A 20,366-nucleotide genomic window follows, 5' to 3' on the forward strand; every position below is an offset into this window, starting at 1 on the left:
GTCTGCTGCTCGTGTTCTTCTTCTGCAGACATCTGCTATGTCAGGATTAAAGTGCTTGTTTCATACCCATGCTTTGCCCCTTTTTGTGGTTTGGCGTGAATCACCTTTTGTCCTAGTGGCCCTCTGCATTGCTGATCTTACACTGTTTCCACATTTGCTGGATCCTGATGGCTGAGTGCACACTGGGACTAAGCTATCCAGCTGCTATCTGTAGTTGCTTCCCTTTAGCGCACTGCCTTTGTTCAACTTCTCTCCTTTTTAATACTATGCAGTGAATACATCCTGCAGGTCTGCTAGCCTTGCAAAATATACCCCAGAACTGGAATGAGTCCCATCTCGCGGGCAGCGCTTGGCATTTACATGTGACTGTTTCAAGGTGATAATGGCATGTTACACTATGCTTGGTCATTGTCTTGAGGGGTTTTTAGGTCCCATTTTTGAGACAGCGCTCCTCCATCTTCCCTTTCTGATGGCTGTGATCTGTTGAGAGCAGGCTCATCTGTTTACAACGCCTGCTTATCTCTGATGTGTCCCCGAAGCATGAACGACTCTGTTAACGAGGTGATCTCCTCGGTAATGATCATCCATGTGCAATCCAGACACAGTAAGCTTGACTTGCCTCGGTTGCAGCCTTCTACTCTGCTATGATGGCCAGGATTGCTCAGCTGATCTTTAATGACTGGTCTTTTCAGAGGCAAACGTGAGGAAGCATTCCCCTCCTCTGGTAGTGGAGGAATAGAGTAAAAAAAAATACACTCGGCATCTAGAGAGGTCATGCCAACCAGAGTTCACTGCATATATATAGATAGGTTGCCTAAATCATCACAGAACTTAGGGGAAATGGGCCTAGTGACACAGGAACAGATGGCTGAACGGGCAGAGAAGTGCTCCTGTGCCCTGCTGCGCCCGTGAGCAGGACAGCTGCTGCAGAGTGAGGGGGAAGCTGTTTCTCTGACAGTATCCAAGGGGACTGGAAAAGATCCTGTTTGTGAGGTCCAGGCACTCTTCTCAAGTGGCAGGAGAGCAGGCTGCAGCACCCTGAGAACTCCACAATCTACTGTCACTTCCAAAACTGCTAAAAAACCCTCTGCAAAGGGAGAAACCTCAATCAAAACCAAAGAAGTTTATCTGCCTCCAGGAGAGCAAGAGCAACCTGATTTCTCATTCTTCTTACCTACTCAGGAGGTCTAAGTTGGCACATGGGTGTGGGTCACTAGGGAGAAATGACCAGAGGGCTCTGTTCTTATGTTACTCCTGGAGATGAGTTTCTAGGGGCACCCCAGAAGAGAGATTTGATGATGTGGCTTGCAGCTGCCTGGCAAGGTTTGCAGAGCGAAACCAAGTGAGGTTGGGTTTGATCTTCTCAGGGACAGCTCTGGTACCTGCAGATCCCCCTGCTTTGAAAACACCCCACTGGGATGTTTGCACAATGCAGTGCTGCGCAGATGCACCTGAGCTCATTCTGACTTAGCCAGCGTGGTCCTTGGAGAATCTCCACCACGCTAAGGTGGCATTTTGTTTGTGTCATGTAGCCTTGCTGAGAAACAGTGAATATTAGTCTGGGAGGAATGCCACAGTAATCTGGCTACGTTGCTTCCAATATTCGAGCTAAAGTAACACAGACAACTTGAATATCTCTCCATAACTCTAACCTGTGTCTTACAGATGTATCCTTGGTGCTCATATACAGTGAAATAAGAGGCTGAGGTTCCAAGCAAAAGCATCCCTCTGTCCTTCCTTGCCAGAGTTTGTACTTATTTTTTTCCTCCTTGTCTTCTTGTTCTTATGGGACTGTATTAGCAAAAAGGCTGGAATTTGTACCAAGCTCTACAGGCAGATATTTGATCTTTATTACCTTTGTTTCACCTCCAGATGTATAAAGCGATGGTCTGGGAGTTAGGATGCTATGTAATTCTAGAAGCTTTCTGCATTCAACTTTCCAGAGTCCTTCATGGCATGGCTAATGTTCTTCAGGCAGTCACAGTACTCCTGCAGCAGTGAGAAATTCCTGCAATCTGAAAAAGTGGAGCACACAGTATCCTTCTGTTTATACATGTTATGAGGTAGTCCTAATCTCTTTGGAAAATTCATGAACTTTTCCTATCTATCCATCTATTCCTAGATATGACTATGTATTTTCTATCTATTGAAAAGGTGGTGATGAGTAGAGAAACTCTTTAAGGAGTTTCTGCAATTAATAGTCATTCCTTAACTGAGGAGACTTGACTTAACGGAGGCTGTGTTAGTTGCACCTCTTGATGTTTAGTCTGCGAGAGCGTCGTCACCCCACAGAGCGTCAAAAAGATAAAGGTGAATGTGCTTTCCTCTGCCTGGTGGTAACAGGTTCTTTTCTGTTGGTTCCCCTTTCAGGTGGTTGGCTGAGATTCAGGTGATAAAGCACTGAAAAAGTGTTGTATTTCAAAAACAAATGAGCTTGTTGGCCAGCTATGAACAATGTACCCAAGATCTCGGTAGACCAGGTAAGAGGGAGGAAGTGCAGTAACTGGTAAGTACATGAGCTGTAAATGCACCTGAAACCTGTGCTCTGGGAGCAACCAGCAATAGCTACTGTCCTCAGCTGCCCTGTGGTCTGTTGCAGTAAAAATTAGGGCAGTTCATACCAGCCGAGGATTTGGCCTGTATCTTTGCTTTATAATTGGGAAAACTGTAGTAGAAAACAACAGAATTTCTTGCTGGCATATCATGGCCACTGATCATTTCCTACATGTCCTTTCAGTCCCACGACGTTTCCTGTGCTGAGCGCTGTGCTACAACAGACTCCCCGGCCGGTTTGCTCCCCTGTATTGACACGCTTTCTAACAGCAGCTGGCGTGACTGACAGCTGAACCCTTTCTTGCCTTATTTGCTGTGAAAGGTTACTAACTTGAGTGAAATGTATTTGGAAAGTAAGACATTTGGCCTGGGATTTAACCTTCGGGGTGCTGGGAGCAGTAAAATTTGGCTTTAGATATTGAAGGTAGCCACGGAGCAATCCAGGAGGGAGCTCTGCATAAGCTCGGGTGGGAGACGGAGGCTCCCCGCTGTCAGCAAGGGCTGAGGCAAGGGGCAGGCTTTGCTACGAGCAGTTCGAAAGTCTTTGCGCTTCCAGATGTGTTGGAAATACTGCATATTTGCTCAGGGCTTCTCACACCCAGTATTTGCCTTTGGAGTTTGCCTGGAGACTCGGGTTTCGTTGCACCTTGAACAGTTGCCTCTGTCAGCAGTTTGGGTTCGGTGGCTCGCACAAGATTGAAGGTTTGCTTTTTGCTTTTTTTTTTTTTTTTGTTCTTCCCCCCTTTCCTCTTTTGGCCAGTCCCACTCTGAAAGATGCCCGCTGTTGCAGGCAGAATGATGGAAGTGTCAGCAGAAAATTTACAAGCAGTCAAAGTCAGGGTTTTTGGAAACAAATGTGCCATCGAAATGAAATGCGGTGGCCGACGCACGCACTGCTTGTTCCGATACGGGCTGCCGGAAATACAGCAGGAAACTGCTGCGATGGCAGAAATTCCCCTACGGGACAGTGCACATCTGAGCAGCTTAGACAGCCGTGTGGGCTTGCTATGTGGGGTGGATCAGACCTGGTCAGGCCGTGGGGGAGAGCTTTTACTCTCAGTAGAACTTATTTTTTCTAACAGCCGGTTGCAGATTGAAGGAATCTTGTGTTTTCTCCTGGGGATAGAGTGAATGACCAGAGCCTTCATGTCAGCTGCGTTATTGCCCTAGTGGCATGACAACAGCAATGACGTGCTTGAATTGTGGTCAGTCAAAAAAATCATTCACCATTGTTCTTGCTCCTTTACACCTTTTAATTTCTGTCTTGAGTAATAGTATTTAATGAGAAGGTCTTTCCTTTCCTTTAGGGCATTGTACATTTAGAATGATTGGAAATATTCTTCTTTTGCACCCATATTCAAATACATTCAGACCAAGTGATCTGTGCTGACTCCACCATAGTCTTACTCTGTTTAAGTGTGAAAGTGAGCAAATTCAATTGCACTTGCATTTCCTGCATCTTTTTGAGTGGAACTAGGAGTTTTTCATGGTAGCATCACCAAAAAAACCCCCAAAGCATAACAAAAAAATCAATTGAAAAGAATCAGCTCAATCAGCTTGTTCTTTCTTCCGCCTACAATAAAAGAGAAAAATTGTTATTTTCAGACAAAGTGCATAGCATTTTTACAAAGGTAGCCTGCCTCAGGGAGGGAAGTCTCAAGTCAGAGTTAGAAGGTGACTAGAAATCTATGGGTATGGATTAAAATATGGGCTAATAATCCTTTCAAGAGGGTCCTGTTCTCATCATCTGATGGGGCTGCAGAGAAATACATGCAGCATTAACAGAGCCTATATGTCGAGAACAGACCCAGCAGGCAGAAGGGGAACAAGGGCGACCGAAGGAGAGGTGTGGGATGCTACAAGGCTACAGAAAATGACCCTGTTCAGGAATTGTTCCTCAGCGCGACAGCTCCTGTCTAGCCAGGTGTTGAGGCATTGCAAAATGCACCATGGAAATGAAATGCGGAGGCGGCAGGGTTCGTTCGTGCCTTTGTCATGGTGGAGGTGGGGGAGGTGTCCCACCACCTGGATCCGTTTGTTTTTTACCCAGTTTAAGAGACTGAGCGCTAGAGAAGAGGCTGCATATTTGTCCTGTCCTGCCTGCTGCTCCTTGGTCACAGCTGAAGCCTTCTGAAAAGAAGAGGGGGGAAACACGTCTTTCCTACATGCCCCTGAGCACGTTGGGCTTTGGAGACCCTTCCGTTGGGTGTGGTGAGCATCTGTGAGGAGGAGCAGGGAGACCAGGCACGTAGCAGAGGGAGAAACACCTGGAAGGACCAGGATCTGCTCCCATGGTAAGCACAGCGGTGATGGAAAAGAGGCTACTTGCAGGCTTCAGAGGGAAAGCTTGGGAGAAGACTGTTGTTTGTCTCAACTTGAGAGAGCACCAAGGGCTGCTGGACTTGTACGAAAGGAAGGGACGGTAACGGAAGGAGGACGGGGTCAGGCTGGAACTTGAGACACTACTTAGCTCTTCTCACCCAGCTGTTCTTCATTTTCCTTATTTACAGAGTTTTGTTCTGGCTTTTTTTACTATGTTCTAATAAGATCTTTCCTCACTGACTGCACACCTCTGCTACCGTTTGGGAAAATGTTTGAGAGAGGAGAGGGAGCTGCCACCATAAGTCTGTGGTCATTTCAAGTCCCATCGCATGCACTTTAAAGGCACTATGGGAAAAGCATGGGAAAAAGAGTCATTTAAGTCGAACTTGTGGAAGTTGCAGCTCCTGTAATGTATTTATACACTGAGACCAATTTCTGATCCTGTGAGCTGCTAAATGTCTTCTGCATCTCTTCAAGTTAAAAGAAACTGCTGATCAGGGTCCTCAGGGACAAGAAGCAATATCTTCATCAGGCAGGCGAAGTGCGAGAACAGCATTGCAGCTTGAATTACAAGCATATTGGCGGTGATTTGTGTATAAGCAACAGGACTGTCAGAACAATAGGGAAAAACTCTCTAGATAATTCGGGAAGATTCAATTTTCCATTAAATTATCATAGGCATTCCAGTGATGTGCAGAACAAGGCGATGTGGGAGTTATGTTTTCATACAGGAGAATCTCTGCTACTAAGCAGGGATGAGAACAGCATATGGACATTGCAACCCTTAAAAAAACAAAAATAAGGGCTCTCAGGTCAAATGCGTGACGTGACTTACTTTTTCTTTAGGAGGAGGACACTGATGGATTTCTCCGTCTCTAGCTGAACCCTAACCTGTGTAGCAGAGAAGTATAGTTTATTGACTAGATATCTACAAGGCCTCAGGCTGTATCATACATTTACCTGTGGTGATTCCTAGTGACCTATAAAAAATGATTTTTTCGTCTCTTCACACACACACCCAGGAGTACCAAGGCATATTCTTTGGGAGCTTATAGTCGTGACTGTTCTTCCAGAGCCAGCCCTGGATTTCATCCTTTCTCACATCTTTCTTTTCCCACTCCTGAGTGTCTGTAATCTTGGCTACGTCATCCCCTTTTTGCACATTTGTTGTAAAGAAAAAGCTCCCTGAAAGGTGCAGAAAAATTATAGATGTTTCCAGAGATAGAACTGTAATTTAGGAAAATATCTTGCAGGTTCTTGTGAATGAGGAAGAACCTGTGTATAATTACACTGAAAAGACTTCTCTCTTGCAATGTGGAGACAATCCAGCACAAAAGAATTGGTAATGCTCCTATAGCTCCTGGGGCATTAAGTCTGTCTTCTTAACCACTCATAGCACATGTCTTTGTATTAGTTTTCTGCTCTGAATCGTGTACCCACCTGCTCTGACTGATTGTTTTGAGGTCTTCCTTTCCCTGTAATGACCCAAGAGTTTGCTGCCAATCAAAGTGGCATCTCAGAAAGCCCCACGAGGCAGGGTGTCAGCTCTCCCTTCGGGTGTGCTCCTTGCACCAGCTGGGGCTCTGCATGTTCCCCTCCTCGAGCTGGCCCATCTCGGGCAGGAGGCCAGGAGAAATTATTGTCAACTTGATTCCTGGGGAGCCAGCATTCGTTTTATTCCATACTTTGGGAGTTACCAGCAAAGATCAGGGTTTTAGAAATGAGTTATTTCCTTCCAGCTTAGATGGGTTTGCCCTGATCCCTCAGTACTTCCAGATCTGGAGCTGGTTGCCCCTGCACTCCTGTGGTGGTGTGTCCCTACTCCCTCCACCGCCCGGGCAATATCCCATTCTGGGACTGGTGCATCTTCCTTTCTGCTAGAGCCGACGGTGGGAACTGTGGCTGCTTTGCATCCCACAGAGTCAAGTGAGGATTGCATGAAGGCAGCAAAAATAATTCAGCATCACCACCAGCCTTTCTGAGCTTTGAGGCACCTGTGTCTCTCCCTTCTGCCAGGCTCCCCATCTCCTGCCAGCTCCATCTCAGGGGCTGTGGGATGCTGGCAGTGGTTGCTCCTCTCCAGACATGTTTACTTGCTTTCTCTACGCACAAGTGCACGGCATGTCACTCCCAGCGAAGCTCTCCTATGGCCACAGCTACTGCAAACGTATCTATGTTTGGCCCCGCAGCCAGAATTGGCAGAGACATATTTTTCACAGTCTTTGAGGAGCTGAGATTTCCTAAAACACTGTGAAATAACAAATTGATCTTAAATAGGAATAAAAAGCCTAAAACTTAAAAATATTCATTAGCCAACAATCCAAACAGAAAAAAAAAGATTCAAATTGATCAAAAATTATTGGTGCAGCTTCGACTTTAATTTAAATTGCTTTGATCTGGGGGAAAAAACCCAAAGCCACCAATAACCTTTTAAATTTGATCTCGTAATGAAATATTTCTGCAATTTTGTATATGATTTCAAACTATTTTCTGAGAAGAGAGTTAGCTAGAATCAGCCTCTTTGGTCACGCGTACTTGTTTTTTATGAATTGATGTTTTCTCAAAAAAAGTTTGAAAAGATTTTCCTTGTTCCAAACTGAATTCGCTTTCCTGTCATGAGGGGTAGAAATGCTGGAGAAGCTGTAAATAGTGATGCCCTTGGAAGAAGCAGAAAGCCAGGTGGGATTGCAGCAGCCCTGGGGGAAATGGAGCTACTGTGCCAGTACAGGAGAAAAGGGGAAAGTAGCCCGTTCCTCCTGCATCTGCCCTGCTTTCCTGCCTCCCCCTCGGCAGTGGTGGTGAGCCTGCCTTGGAGGCTGGAGCCCTGAGCACACATGCTGTGCTTGCTTCACAGCCGTTTCTGCTGTGTTAGCCCTCTCTTGATCAATATTGTAATATGAGCCTACGATTCCTTGCAACGTGCAATCATCACATAAGTGCAAGGCAGCGACAGCTCAAGAACAAACGCTGGGTGAGGCACGCTTTTAATGCAGACTAGTATGCTGCTCTAGCATGGATTAGGGATTACTTCCCAGAAGCACCCAGAGCTCACTGAGGTGAAATCCAGTGGACTGCTTTTCATAAAGTTCTGGTAAGCTTATGTGTGCATATGCAACTCAGTCTGTTGAGGTGTTGCAGATATATTTATTTCAGTTCCCTTATTTCAATTTCTTCATGGTATTAGGGAATTTATTTGGTACTATGCTGGTGTTGGTATATGGTGCTGTTAAGGGTACTCCTTTTCTCATCTTATGGTTTGGAGTTGAGGAGGACATGTTCAATGGTGCATCTCGAAGGAAGGAAGAGAGGGAAGAACATTATTTTCTGCATTTCTGTGGCTTCCTAGGCTTATTGCCCCAAACTGAAAGCTGAGCTGAGCTAAATATTTTCAGGACAATGTCTGCTCTCTCAAATTCTTCTTCTGTCATGACGCTCTGGACATTGAGCATGCTCAGCAGAGGGTGTCAAGAGGAGCAAATGAGGATCCACTTGAAGGAGTGCAGAGTGGAAATGAAATGACGGAGCTCTTTGTGTGGAGAAGAGGGCGAACACGCAGAGGGGTAGTACAAGAGGTCAGAAAGATGCTGCAATAGCCCCTCCAAGGGATAAAATCTGTGAATCTTGGAGGCAATGGCCAAGGTGGAGTAAGTGGCTGTGGCAGGCGGTTATGGGATTTGTACCATGGAAGGACTGGGGGAAGGTTGCCTGAGGGAAAGCTGTCTTTGAGGGTAGGACCGATGTCCCCAGGCTGCTGGTGTTCAGTTAGCATGTGATGAAAAAGAGGAGGGTATTGAGGAAAAACTGTGAGCTAGGAGGAGTAGCTCGAAAACTGAGGTTTGTTTATGCACAGGAAAGATTACATCAGTTTGGCTCAACCACTGTGCACCTTTCTGCAGACAAACTTGCTTCATTTTAAGAGTGACTCACTGTGTTTTTCTTAAACCTCTTCCTAATCAACAGAACCTAAATAAAATGTTTGGATGAAGCTAACATGAGGTTATCCCCATGGATTCTTGTACTGGTTTAGCAAAATTGGTATAAAAAACCATCCCTTAAATTAGATCACCGGCACTTAATAACTTGAGAAGCTGTGGATGTCATGATATAAAGGGATTAGGCATTTGGATTTGCCGTGGTGGACTTGTGGGAACCTGAACAGAATGTGGTAGGGATAGGTGAAATTGTTGTGAAAGACATCTCCCCCTTGTCTAAATGTTTGCCTAAGTATATGTGAGTATATGCAGTGATTGTTAGCAGTTAGCAGTGATGCTTTGACTCTAATTTCCATCTCTTTCACCTTGAAGGATTAAAAACATCAAATAAAATCTGTGGTTTTGATTAAGGGTATTTGCAGATGCATTTTTTTGGTGATTGAAATGTTTTGAAGAAACAACCTGGAAAAGTAAACTCTAGTTGTGGGAGTTTATTATACTAAATCTCAAGCAACGTTTCCACTTAATAATTGTGTCCAATAAATTCTAGGCAATGTTTCCAATTAATAATGACGTCCAAACTCCCATATTACCCTGTCACAGAGGGTTCAGTAATATATGGGCAAATTACTTTAATTCTTCCCAGTTCCCATTAGCATATTAAACTACAATTATAATATTCTCATATTTCAAGCGTTCTGAAGTTTTTACCACATATCACTGGAATTTCTTTCCGTGAAGTCTGCAGAAAAAAAGGAGATTTGCATAGCTCCTCATCTGCATAACACTGTATTGGGTTTGATGAGAGCTGAATCTGCTATTAAAAAATGAATATTTTACAGTCAACGTTAGGAAAAGACGGCTTTAACTGAGCGGGATATAGTTTATTTTAAAAAACGAGTCTTTGGCAAAATTGATTGATTTGGCCTGCATTTTTTTGCTAATAATAAGAAAAGAATGTATGTCTTGAGGCTAATTATTTCTGCCTATTAACATTAAGACAGTAGTGCAGGAAAAAGGAGACTGTTGTGTTGCTCCTCAAAAATTCCCTGTGTTACATTGACTTACTGAGAAATGTTGAAGAATGACACAATGAAACATGTCTGTCCAGAACTTCTCATGTAAGGAGGTAGAACATAGTCTAATACAAGAATGGGTACAGTGGCCAAGATCAAATATTCGTCTGCTTTACTAGCCTGTCTCCAAGAGTGACCATAAATGAATGCCCAGGGAAGGGCAAGAAAAATAAGCCCGAATATCAAAATAAATATGATTTTTCCCCCCAAAAGCTCTTTGTATCTCCAGCACTTTTAAGTTTAGAGGCTTCCTATGCAAGAAGTGGCCTCTGCATATTCAGTAGCTCTCAGTGGATCTCTCCTCATGCACTTCATGCAGGACCAAAGAAGACTCTGCAGCAGATGATTTTTCCCCTTTCAGGCAGGAACAGAAAAATGTAGGGCAATAACTGTGACTCTCTGATAGTTCCTGAAGGAGTGAGATAAAGCCTGCGCTTTTGCTGGTTATGAGTATTAGGGAAATGTAAGCTGCAGAAGCCACGAAATGAGGAGGATTGTGCGTTACAATCTGGAAACTATGTGGGTCTTTGCACAGCGAGGAAAGGGATTAGGAGCAGACCGAGGGCAAAGTGGGACAGTGATTATCTAGCTATGCAAACCTGCTGGCCACTTCTCCTGATTGAAATATCCTGACCTGGGAACTGGGCAAAGCAACAGCAAGCTCATTTTCATCACGGCGAAAGGATTACAGAGAAGCTGTGATATTCTATATCAAGGAATTTGTGTTTTAATCCATTTCTTCGCAATTCCAAAAACCCACTAAGAAAAGTTTTAATAAATAATAACGATTGGAAAGGTAAGATCTAAGCTTGTAAAACATGGAAGAGCGCAAAATATGTTTTCCTTTCTTTTTTCAGGATAGTCACAACAAGAAAAGACTGGCAGGACGCCAATTAGATCTCAACGCTCTGGGAGACCAGACGGCACGTGAAGGTGAAGTGTCAGTTCATGAAAACAATTAATAGTGTGTAGGATTTAAGGGATCCATAATATCATTGTTTCAGTAGTAAGAGCAAATTGCTAGTGTGGATGTTGCAGTGAAAATGTCTTCTTGGTGTGCTCCAGAGAAACCCTAAACCAGACAGCTGGGTGAGAAAGGGCTGTGAGAGAGAAATTCGGGGACAACCTTACAAAACTTTCCTTAAAACCAGTGATATGGCCTCATACCTGTGCGCTATTTCTCAAAAAGATATTGCAGAACTCGACAGGGTTCAGAGAAGAGCAACACAAATGATAAAGGCAGATAAGCGAACTTCTCCGAAGAGAATTTGAAAACCCCTTTGCTCTCAGGAAGGACATAAGAAGTGAGTATGTCTGTAACAACTGATCTAAGGAAGAGAGTCGGAAACTAGAGGATCCTGCTGGTGTCTGGATACATGAACAAGAGAGGAGATTCAATAAACTGAAAGGCAGAAAATGCAGCGCTGAGAGAGAAGCAAAAAAGGCAACCTCTAAAGCAACCTCTTCTACAGTTTATATTGAGACTATGGAATTGCCGGAATCGGCATTACCAATTGTGTGCTTTGTGGATGATTAAAATATCTACACTGTTTACAATTAAAGGAAAGGAAACAATCCCCTTTCATTGCATTTAAGCCAATCTCCATCTACTAGGCTTAGCATGAAACTATTGTGAAAAGCAGATTATCCCACCTGTCTATTAGTGGGGTTTCTTGTAACTCCCTTTAAAAGTCTCCTCCGCTAGGAACTGCTAGAAACAAGACATTTGGCTCTGTTCCAGTCTGGGAATTTCTGCACTCCTGACTGCAGACAATTATTCTTGGTCAGGATAATTGAACCAGATCCTCTGTGGATGTAAATTACCCCAGATCTGTTGAAATTGCTTGTGCCTGGGTTTTGCAGATCCAGCATTTTTGGTATTGTGCATGTTGGCGTTGAACACGCTGCAAGAACATTGAATATCTGCTCCTCTGGATATTTCATAAGATTACTAACTTGACTAGTTCAGCAGGAGGATTTGTAAAATGTTAATTTAATTGTACTTTAACCACATTGGTTAATTGTGCCTAGCTTTAGGAGCAAAGCACTCTCCTCTGGTTGGTGCAGCAGAAATGAAGGCTGAGGGAGATATGTGGCAATGTAATCACATACTTTGATGTCTGCTTCTTGCTCATTAGTTTAGTTAAATTCTGTAGATTCTATTTGTTGGTATGTCTTCTTCCTTCTTTTTCCCAAGTGCAGAAATCAAAAAAATCCTGTAAATGCATTATGCTGAACCAAAATTCCTTCTTTTATTAAACATGAAACGCTATATACCAAGGGTCATTTTTAGAGTCCTTTCTGTTAATCACATTGTGGTGCTAGCAAGTAGCATATTGAAATTTTCTCATGTGAGCCAAACACAAAGGCATGTTATTGCTGCACTCTGACAATACAAATATACAATATACAAATAGACAAAAAATTTAAGCATTATAAAAACGCATATGAAAAAGTGTAGTATTTTATTATTAGCTCACCTTGATGAAATTCATGACTTCTAATATTTTTCTAAAGTGTTCCTAGCTGATACCTCAGGTGCAGATTTTAATCCGGAAAGAATCATTCTGTGCGAGATACAAACCTGCTGAAAAGTAGGGCTTGTACAAATGATAGCCATAGAAAGAAAGGATGGGTTTTTAGGTAGACTCGAGGGGCTGTGGTTCAGCTCAGCACTCCACAGATTTCTGACACAGGCCAGCTATTCCTCTTTTGTGCGCCTACCAGGAATGCGCTTTTGAAGCAAGCTGTTGACCATCCGTACTTCACTGCATTTGGGTTTGTGCTTTGGAGTGTGCAAACTGGATTCCTCTGGGATGCAACTCAGCTGAAAGCGCGCTCCAGGGGTGCATCAGCGCACTCCTGCTGGCCTTTGCTGCCCAGAACCGGACTGGAGCTACTTCCTTCCAAACAGTGTCACTGATTTTAGAATTATTTTGCTGTGTAACTCCTGCATGTAGCACTCAGAAGTGCAGAGGAACATGCCATTGCATACCCAATTGACATTTCTCAAATTCCACTCCGAAAGGGGATGAACCACAGACATAGCGAATCTCACTGTCTCTAGTCATAGTCGGGAAGGAGCGTGAGGAACGGCAGTCTCCGTATCCCTGAATAGGAACATAAACAAGAAATGCAATCAAGTTGCTAAAATTATATCCTGGTGTTCTACCAACTTGTATCTCTGTGCACGACTTGGTCTTTGCTGGGGTCGTGCAGGTGGTTAATCACAGCAAATTTCCTGGAAAAATGCTTAATCTGAAGCTTTACCTTTAAGCAGAAGATTTTTCTGTATAGGCCTAACGGTCATGACAAATAGAAGGCTATTCACCTCCATTCTAACTTCAGGTTTTTTCAATTATTGTAAGTTTTTCAAGACATGTGGATCAATAAAGTACAAGCTGATTTGCGGCTCACGTGAGACCTCTTTATACACAGCTTCCAAAGAACTAACTTTCTTTTTCATTCTTAGTAAGAAGGTCTTAGGTGACAAAGGGTATGAGAGAGACTCCACTAAGCTGAACGAGCTACAGCATGGAAGATCTGTAATTGATTTACAAGATGGATGGCTTCTCTTACTAGAATGACCTTTTTTTTCTTTTAAATCCCTAGACTTTCTTGCTTTTAGCAAACACACAGAAATGATGAACCCTGTTGCAAATGGCTTACAGTAAAAAAAGATGAAATATGACACAGAAAGGCTGGATTTTACTGTTAAGCACAGTCATCATCAAAAAATGGTATGTGCAATAATAACTCAGTTTTAAGTGGGTTAACTGAGTATTTTCCAGGTCATCCCTTGCTTTCTGAAGCGCAGGGGTGGCCCTCAGCCTGTGAGGGGAACGTGAGGAAGATCAGAGGAGGGACACCCAGGACAACGAAACGGGAATCCTCTCCAGGTTCTGCCAGCCCAGTCTGTCTACCACCGAGCTGTGACCTCCTGGCGGGGAAAGGAGCACAGTCATAGCCCTGGAAAAACGTGCTTTCAGGTGCATATAAACTGCAGGACTCAGAACTGTAATAGGTAAAAGTCAGACACAATGACCTGTGCTATAAAGCCACCCAGCCAGGGAGCCAAAAGGACGCCTGGTTTGTACACCCTGTGTACGGGTGCAACCACACGATGGTTTTTACTTCTTGCTTTCTATTTTTTGCTGGAAGATGGTAACTTAGTGTGCTGCAGACCCGTAGGACTGAGCTCGTAGTAAGCTCGTGGGACTGATGGGCATACCCAGGACCGCTGAATCCAGCCTCCTGTATTTTCAGGTAATCGCTGTTTCCTCCAGAATGAGCCACAGACCATCCCTTCCGTAAGCTGCCGAGCCCCCCAGGCTGCAAAATGCTTTCCAGTGCCCAGGAACAAGCATGACTTTCCAAAGTCCTTTTCCACTTTACTGCCCCACAGACTCTGTAAAATGAGGAGGTAGAGCCACGTGCACATTTAAATGTGCTTTTCTTAAAGGAAATATCACCCCTTACCATCCCTCCATTTACACTGCATTAGGCTGTAAACCAAGAGGACTAGCCCCCTAGTCCAAGGACAATATTTTGGCCAAATCAGTCAGAGTTACAGCAAGACCCTTGCATGAGAAATGCATCTAGCTTTTCATTAAATTTGTATTTAATCCTCTTTCCTTTTTTTTTTTTTTTTCAAATTCCTCTAATCCTTGCTACTTAGACAACATCTGTATATTTTATCTTCTTAATGTTAGTCATAATAACAAATACCCATCCGTAGTATTAAAAAAAGAGTTTAATTCCTAATTCATTCTTATAGTGATATGAAAGCTGTTTGGCATAAACTAGCGTGATTCCTGACATTATATATAATTTCTACTCTAAATGTGAGAATTCTGACTTGTTTTCCATAATGAGAGTGTAATTACTCTTCATGATAACACATTTTTTGATATTTGATACCACATCGAATGTTGCTGAAAAGACTGTTGCTGTGAGGAGTGGCCAAGAGTTTCCATCTGTGGCCATTAGCAAGCCACTAGATACCATCAGTAACGCTATATCGCTCTAGGCTTGTGTACTTACCCAGTGTTTTTCAGACCAAAATCTGAATGTCAGGCAAGTAATTATGATGTCTTCCAAAGCTTTAACTTAAAAGAAACTGAATACAGCAATTTGGTAGCTTTCAATATATGAAAAGTTATTAATACTCTTCTAGGCATTAAGGGTTTTGTGTAGATTTATATTTGGGGAAGTCCTGAACCTCCTGATCTGCAAGGATACAGCAAGTACAAATTCATACTTGCAATTGCATTTCAGGTAAATTTACTGAAAAATCTTGGGTCTTCATGCCTTCTAGGCTGTTAGTGACCGCAGTCGGCAGGTTTTGATCTGCAAGGTGGAAATGGGTTAGAGATGATGCCTCTTGTAGGGCCTCCGTGTGTCTCTCTTCCATCGTCCTTCTAGGTCCAGCCTCAATATTAAAGGACTCCTATTTTTATATTATTATCTGAGTGCAGCCTACTACTTTCTCTTAGTTACTCACATCAAAGTCACTCTCCTTTATTAAACAGTGATATTGGGTTTGTCCCCTTAAGCCACTCAAACATGCTCCAACACCTGATGCCTTGTTTGCTTAATACACCAGTCCCTTTCGCAGGAGGGAGCCGTGCATTTCATTGCATTTGTAACCCAACAAAACCACAAGGAATACAGCAGGGCTTCTGGGGAAAAGGGAAATTTAGGAAATTTCCGTTCTCCTGCTCTCGTTGCCATCACAAAGGCAACGAGCAAGGGTCTTACTGCTGTTTGGCTGCTTATCCAGACTGAACTGTCACACCTTTGAGCAGTCATTCCTCAGTAACAAGGGTGCAGGAACCAGCTTAGTTTTCACAGCTTGATCTTGCTTGACTTTGTTGTATTAACAGTAGTAATTCATACTGTCTCTGCCTCCATAAAGGCAAGCTAGACATTTATTTTTTTGCCGATATTAAGTAGATCTTCTTGCATTCTTATTGTTTGATCTCTGACAGTGTTAGGAGATAATTCTTGGCTAATCTGTAGTAACATTTTTTTTGGCAGAGATTCTGCCTATTGTGACAGATCCTCCCCACTTTCTGCTCGTGGGAAAGTGCTTCCCTCAGTTATAATTTATTCTGTATCTCATAGATCACTGCAGGATGGTTTCTGGCAACTCAGGCTTGTTTGATGTGTATGCCGACGGACTGCACTATCTCTAATGTTTTGAATTAGATCACGCTACGTATTCCGTTAGTGTAATCTCCAAATCAATTTCTCAATGAGTTTTGAGATCTGCTGTTTCTATTAGCTAAATTCTGTCTCTGGAGAACCAAAGCTAGAGCTGTGTGGATGCACTAGCTGGAGTCCTTTCTGGGAAATGCAAGGTTTTTTTCTATAAGAGACTTACAATAAAACCTGATAGAGGATTTCTGCGTGCCGGACCCTGCTCTGTCATTAACTGAACGTAAAAAGCTCAGGGTATTTGTGGGTACCGGGGGATTTATGGAGAGACTGGATACTATAAAACTCCTGGATTTAACAGAGGACGAGAACTGAACAAAAATGTCCAGGAGTCCAGCAGGATTCCCCGACAGGCAGCTCGGAGGAGGTGGACTTCCCCTTTCTGGGACAAGAGCCATGGGAAGGCACCTGCCGGGTGGCCGGACAGTGCTCTCCGAGGGGTCTGCAGAAAGGGGGTGTCCACACCTCCCCGGTAGCGCCTCCGTCCGGCCGGGCTGCCTGGGGCAGCCTTGCACCCAGTCCTTCGGGGCCAGAGCCAAAAATCGCACTTGGGCACTAAAAGCAGGACCTCGACGCTTCTGTTGAGAGAGGAAAGGAAATGTGTGTGCCATTTTCTCTCCTTGCTGGGGCAGAATGTTTTATTTCTGATCCTGTCTTAGTCAAGGTAGCCTGCTCTTGCAAACACAAGCAAAAATTAAAATTTTACTGGTTATTTCCTTCAGAAATATGTCAGAGAACTTCTGTAGCTGCAGCGGAGTCAAAAGGTTTTAACTTCATACATTTCACTGGCTTTAAGCTAATAATTTCTTCTCTTGATGTCAATTGGTAACATTACTTGCCGGAAAAGAAATAATTTCATGCATGATCATGTCAATTAAATCTAATCTTTTTGCTCAACTGGCCAGAAACCTAGAAAATACTTATAAGTGTAAACAAAAATAATTGTTACTTGAAGCAGAAAGTTTCTCAAAGTACAGCGACGGTACAGGGGCTTGGCAGGGGATAAAGGCAAAATATCAAACTTTGAGAAAACCTGACGTTGGCCTTTTGCCTGCTTTCCATGGGAGGTCCGCCCATTGTCCAGGGAGATCAATGCGAGTCCTTCTGCTGGCTCCTCTGCATTTCTGAACAGCAACTAGAACAGTGGCAGATTTAAATACCATAGCACAGTTCTTGGCTCTCCTCTCCCCTTTCTCTAAGTATTACAGTGTTAATGTTAAAATATTGGGGGGAAAAAAAAAGACCATAATTAATAGTGTTTCTGAGAATACTTTGACATGTATTGCAAAGGAAGGAACAATTCTGCCAGAAATAGAGCTTCAAAGAGCAAGAATTTCTTTTCTGTTTTCTCTAATGTTCTCATTATCACTATTTCAACAGGCACACAGCCTTTTAAAATGAGACAAACAAAGTAATCACAGAGAAGTGGTAGCTGTATTGTTACCGAGAAGAAACTGAAGAGATGCTGCAATAAAGCGGTTGAATCTCCCCTGCCCTTAAGTCCCGATAACGCCTTGCATGCTTGCTGTGCCTTCCGCGGAGGATGGCTTCCAGCAGTTCACATCCGCCGTAAACAGAGATCGCTTCACCCGCAATTAAAACCACTGCCACCTCTAACACGCTACACGGCAGTGGCTTAACGGCACACCAAAATAAAAAGGGTTGACGTGATCAGACAATGTACATGCCGGTTATCTATCACTTATTAACACTGGAAGCATTTAGAGGAGCTGAAAATAATGACCTGCGTTTTTGGTAGCTGGTTGCAGCACAGGGCTTATCATAATCTGCCCTTTTAACTCTTCTCATTGCCTCAATTGAGTGCGTTATTAATTGATAACCGTTATACTGCACCTGAGAAATACTGACCCAGAAGAAAGCCATCTGCTGCATTGTCAACTGCAGCCTGGAGAGCACCTGTGTCTTTTCCAGTCCTGAAAAACCTCAGTTTTGCTGATATTACGTGTTCAGCTCCAGCTTGATTTGGCATAGTTGGATAGTGTTTTACAAAACAAAGTTGAAAGAAACCACATACAAGAGAAGGCAATGCCATTTGTGTGGCCGGGCCTGAATAAATATTCCGTCTTTGGGATATCAGGGAAGTGCCACTTCCGGTGTAATGCCAGGAGACATCAAAGGAGAATTTAGTTTCTGGAACATGCGACTTGGCTTTAAGGTGGCAGTAACAGGCTTGCTGAGGGCTTAGCTATGTCCTTTTCATGACAAGTGGCATCCTGTGTCTCCAGGTGGCTAATGAACTGGTTAAGGGTCAGGTGCTGCTCAGCGTGAAGGAGAGCTGCTGAAGTCTGAGGACAGGCAGCTTCCATGCAAAGACTCAAAATGCATGCTCAAATGAGGGAAAACAAAAATTAATATCTTCCTCTGCAATTTTTTAATACATTGTTCACAGTGTAAAACATGAAATCTTGTGGTAAAAGTACGACCACTTAATTTGCACCTAGATCCATTTGCTTGACTAGCATTAGCGTTGCTGGTTTTAAAAGCAAAAGCATAATAAAGCGGCTGCTGGCTCATAAGTGTAGTCTTGCACAAGAGGAGACACCACGAGGAAGTGGTACATGCCAGAAACAGTGGAATTTTTCTCTGCTTCTTGCTTGTTCTTGGGGTGTGTGACTTGTAGGCAGCCTATCCCGTCTGACAGTAATTTATCATCTGTGCCCATAGTTCAAGTAATAAGCTAGTCTTAATCAATAAAAGTTGTATTTAACATCAGTACTCTTGGTTCTCAATTTCAGTGCTCTGAGGATTATTGAGACTTGAGAACTCATGGTTTTACTGGTGGGTCACTGCACTTCCAACCCAGGTATCGCAAGCAAACGTGTAGATATGATTCCTGATACCCAATTAGAAAAGATTGGCAGTTGTAATAAGACCAAAGAAGAGGGATTTTTTTTTTCTCCACAAGTTTGTCGAACATAGGAATTAATGTGACTCAGAGCCTAAGAATCACCAGTTTGGCTTAACAAACACGAGAGACTTTCCCCCCCACGCCCCCCAAGAACACTTATTAGCTCTTAACACTTCTCTCATTCTCTAGCTTCACATTTTCCAACTTGAACCCTTAACTAGAAGCTGTAAACTTCGCTATTTAAAAAATCCCCTAAAATTAAATTCTAGGATTTTAGGCCTTTAAGAAAACAGAACACATATTTCAGTGCTGAAGACGTAACTGAGAGCTGGTAACAGTGACTCAAGTACATAATTTGCTCATGGTATAGTTTTAGTTGTGCTCAGTGCGGTGCAATTTTTTTTTATTGATGCCCTCTCTCTGAGGGCAGTGAACACCGGCTTTTTTAATTTAAACTAAACTTGTTTTTATTCAATGCTTTTATTCAATAATAAAAATAGTAGTAAGAGTAATAACAAAAAATCTAAACCGTAGTGATGGATTGATTAGGGCTGTGCTAGAACTATCGGTGTGATCATTTAGATGAAAATCATTGGGGAGGTTTAATGATTTTGAAAATACCACTCACCTGTATTCTGGTGAACACAGCTACTGCAAAGAAAGTGCCTTTTCAGTTCAATAAAAAAGGAGATTGTGTTTATTTTCATGCCCTCTGTATTATCATTTGGATTGTCAGTTGTCATTCGTAACAAAAAATATTGCGGTTATAAATACTGGCCAAAAGGATGATCCTTTCCTGGACCGATTTTTTGTTTATTCAACATAAAGAAGCAAAGAAGGAAGAAAGAGATCTCTTTCAAAGCATTTGCTGAAATTTCTAGCTATCAGCATCAAAACTAATGCATTGTAGCTAATCTCAAAAACCTCTAAAATCAACTTCTCTCTCCTGTGTGCGGTGTCTTAACTAATACTGCTAAAACTCTCCTCTTATTAAAAGGAAGTAAAAGAATTACAGTCTTGGCATACTGTCCCTGCAAATCAATTTGCATTCCCTTCCTAAGCTACTATGGACTCCTATAAAACAATTGTACTTTTAAGATTTTGGCAGAAGACAACTTTCAATGGAAATTTCTTTTGCAAACATTTTATTCTGACAGCTTTATTAGGCTATGAATAGGGACTTGAGCCTGAATTTAGCGTATTGATAGGTTTTAAGATGAGCAGAGCCTGCTGAAAGCAATTTCAGAAGTCAGTCACAATATCCGTTAGTTTACAGAAACACTGAATGTAACTTTCGCCTTCACTCCTCTTCAGATCAGCTGTTTTCCACTGTATAAAACACTACTTTGTCACTTCAGAGGGAAGGTCAAGAAGTCAGGTCTTAAAAGCTAGCAA

Source organism: Struthio camelus, chromosome 5, assembly GCF_040807025.1.
Source record: "Struthio camelus isolate bStrCam1 chromosome 5, bStrCam1.hap1, whole genome shotgun sequence".
Taxonomy (NCBI): Eukaryota; Metazoa; Chordata; class Aves; order Struthioniformes; family Struthionidae; genus Struthio; species Struthio camelus.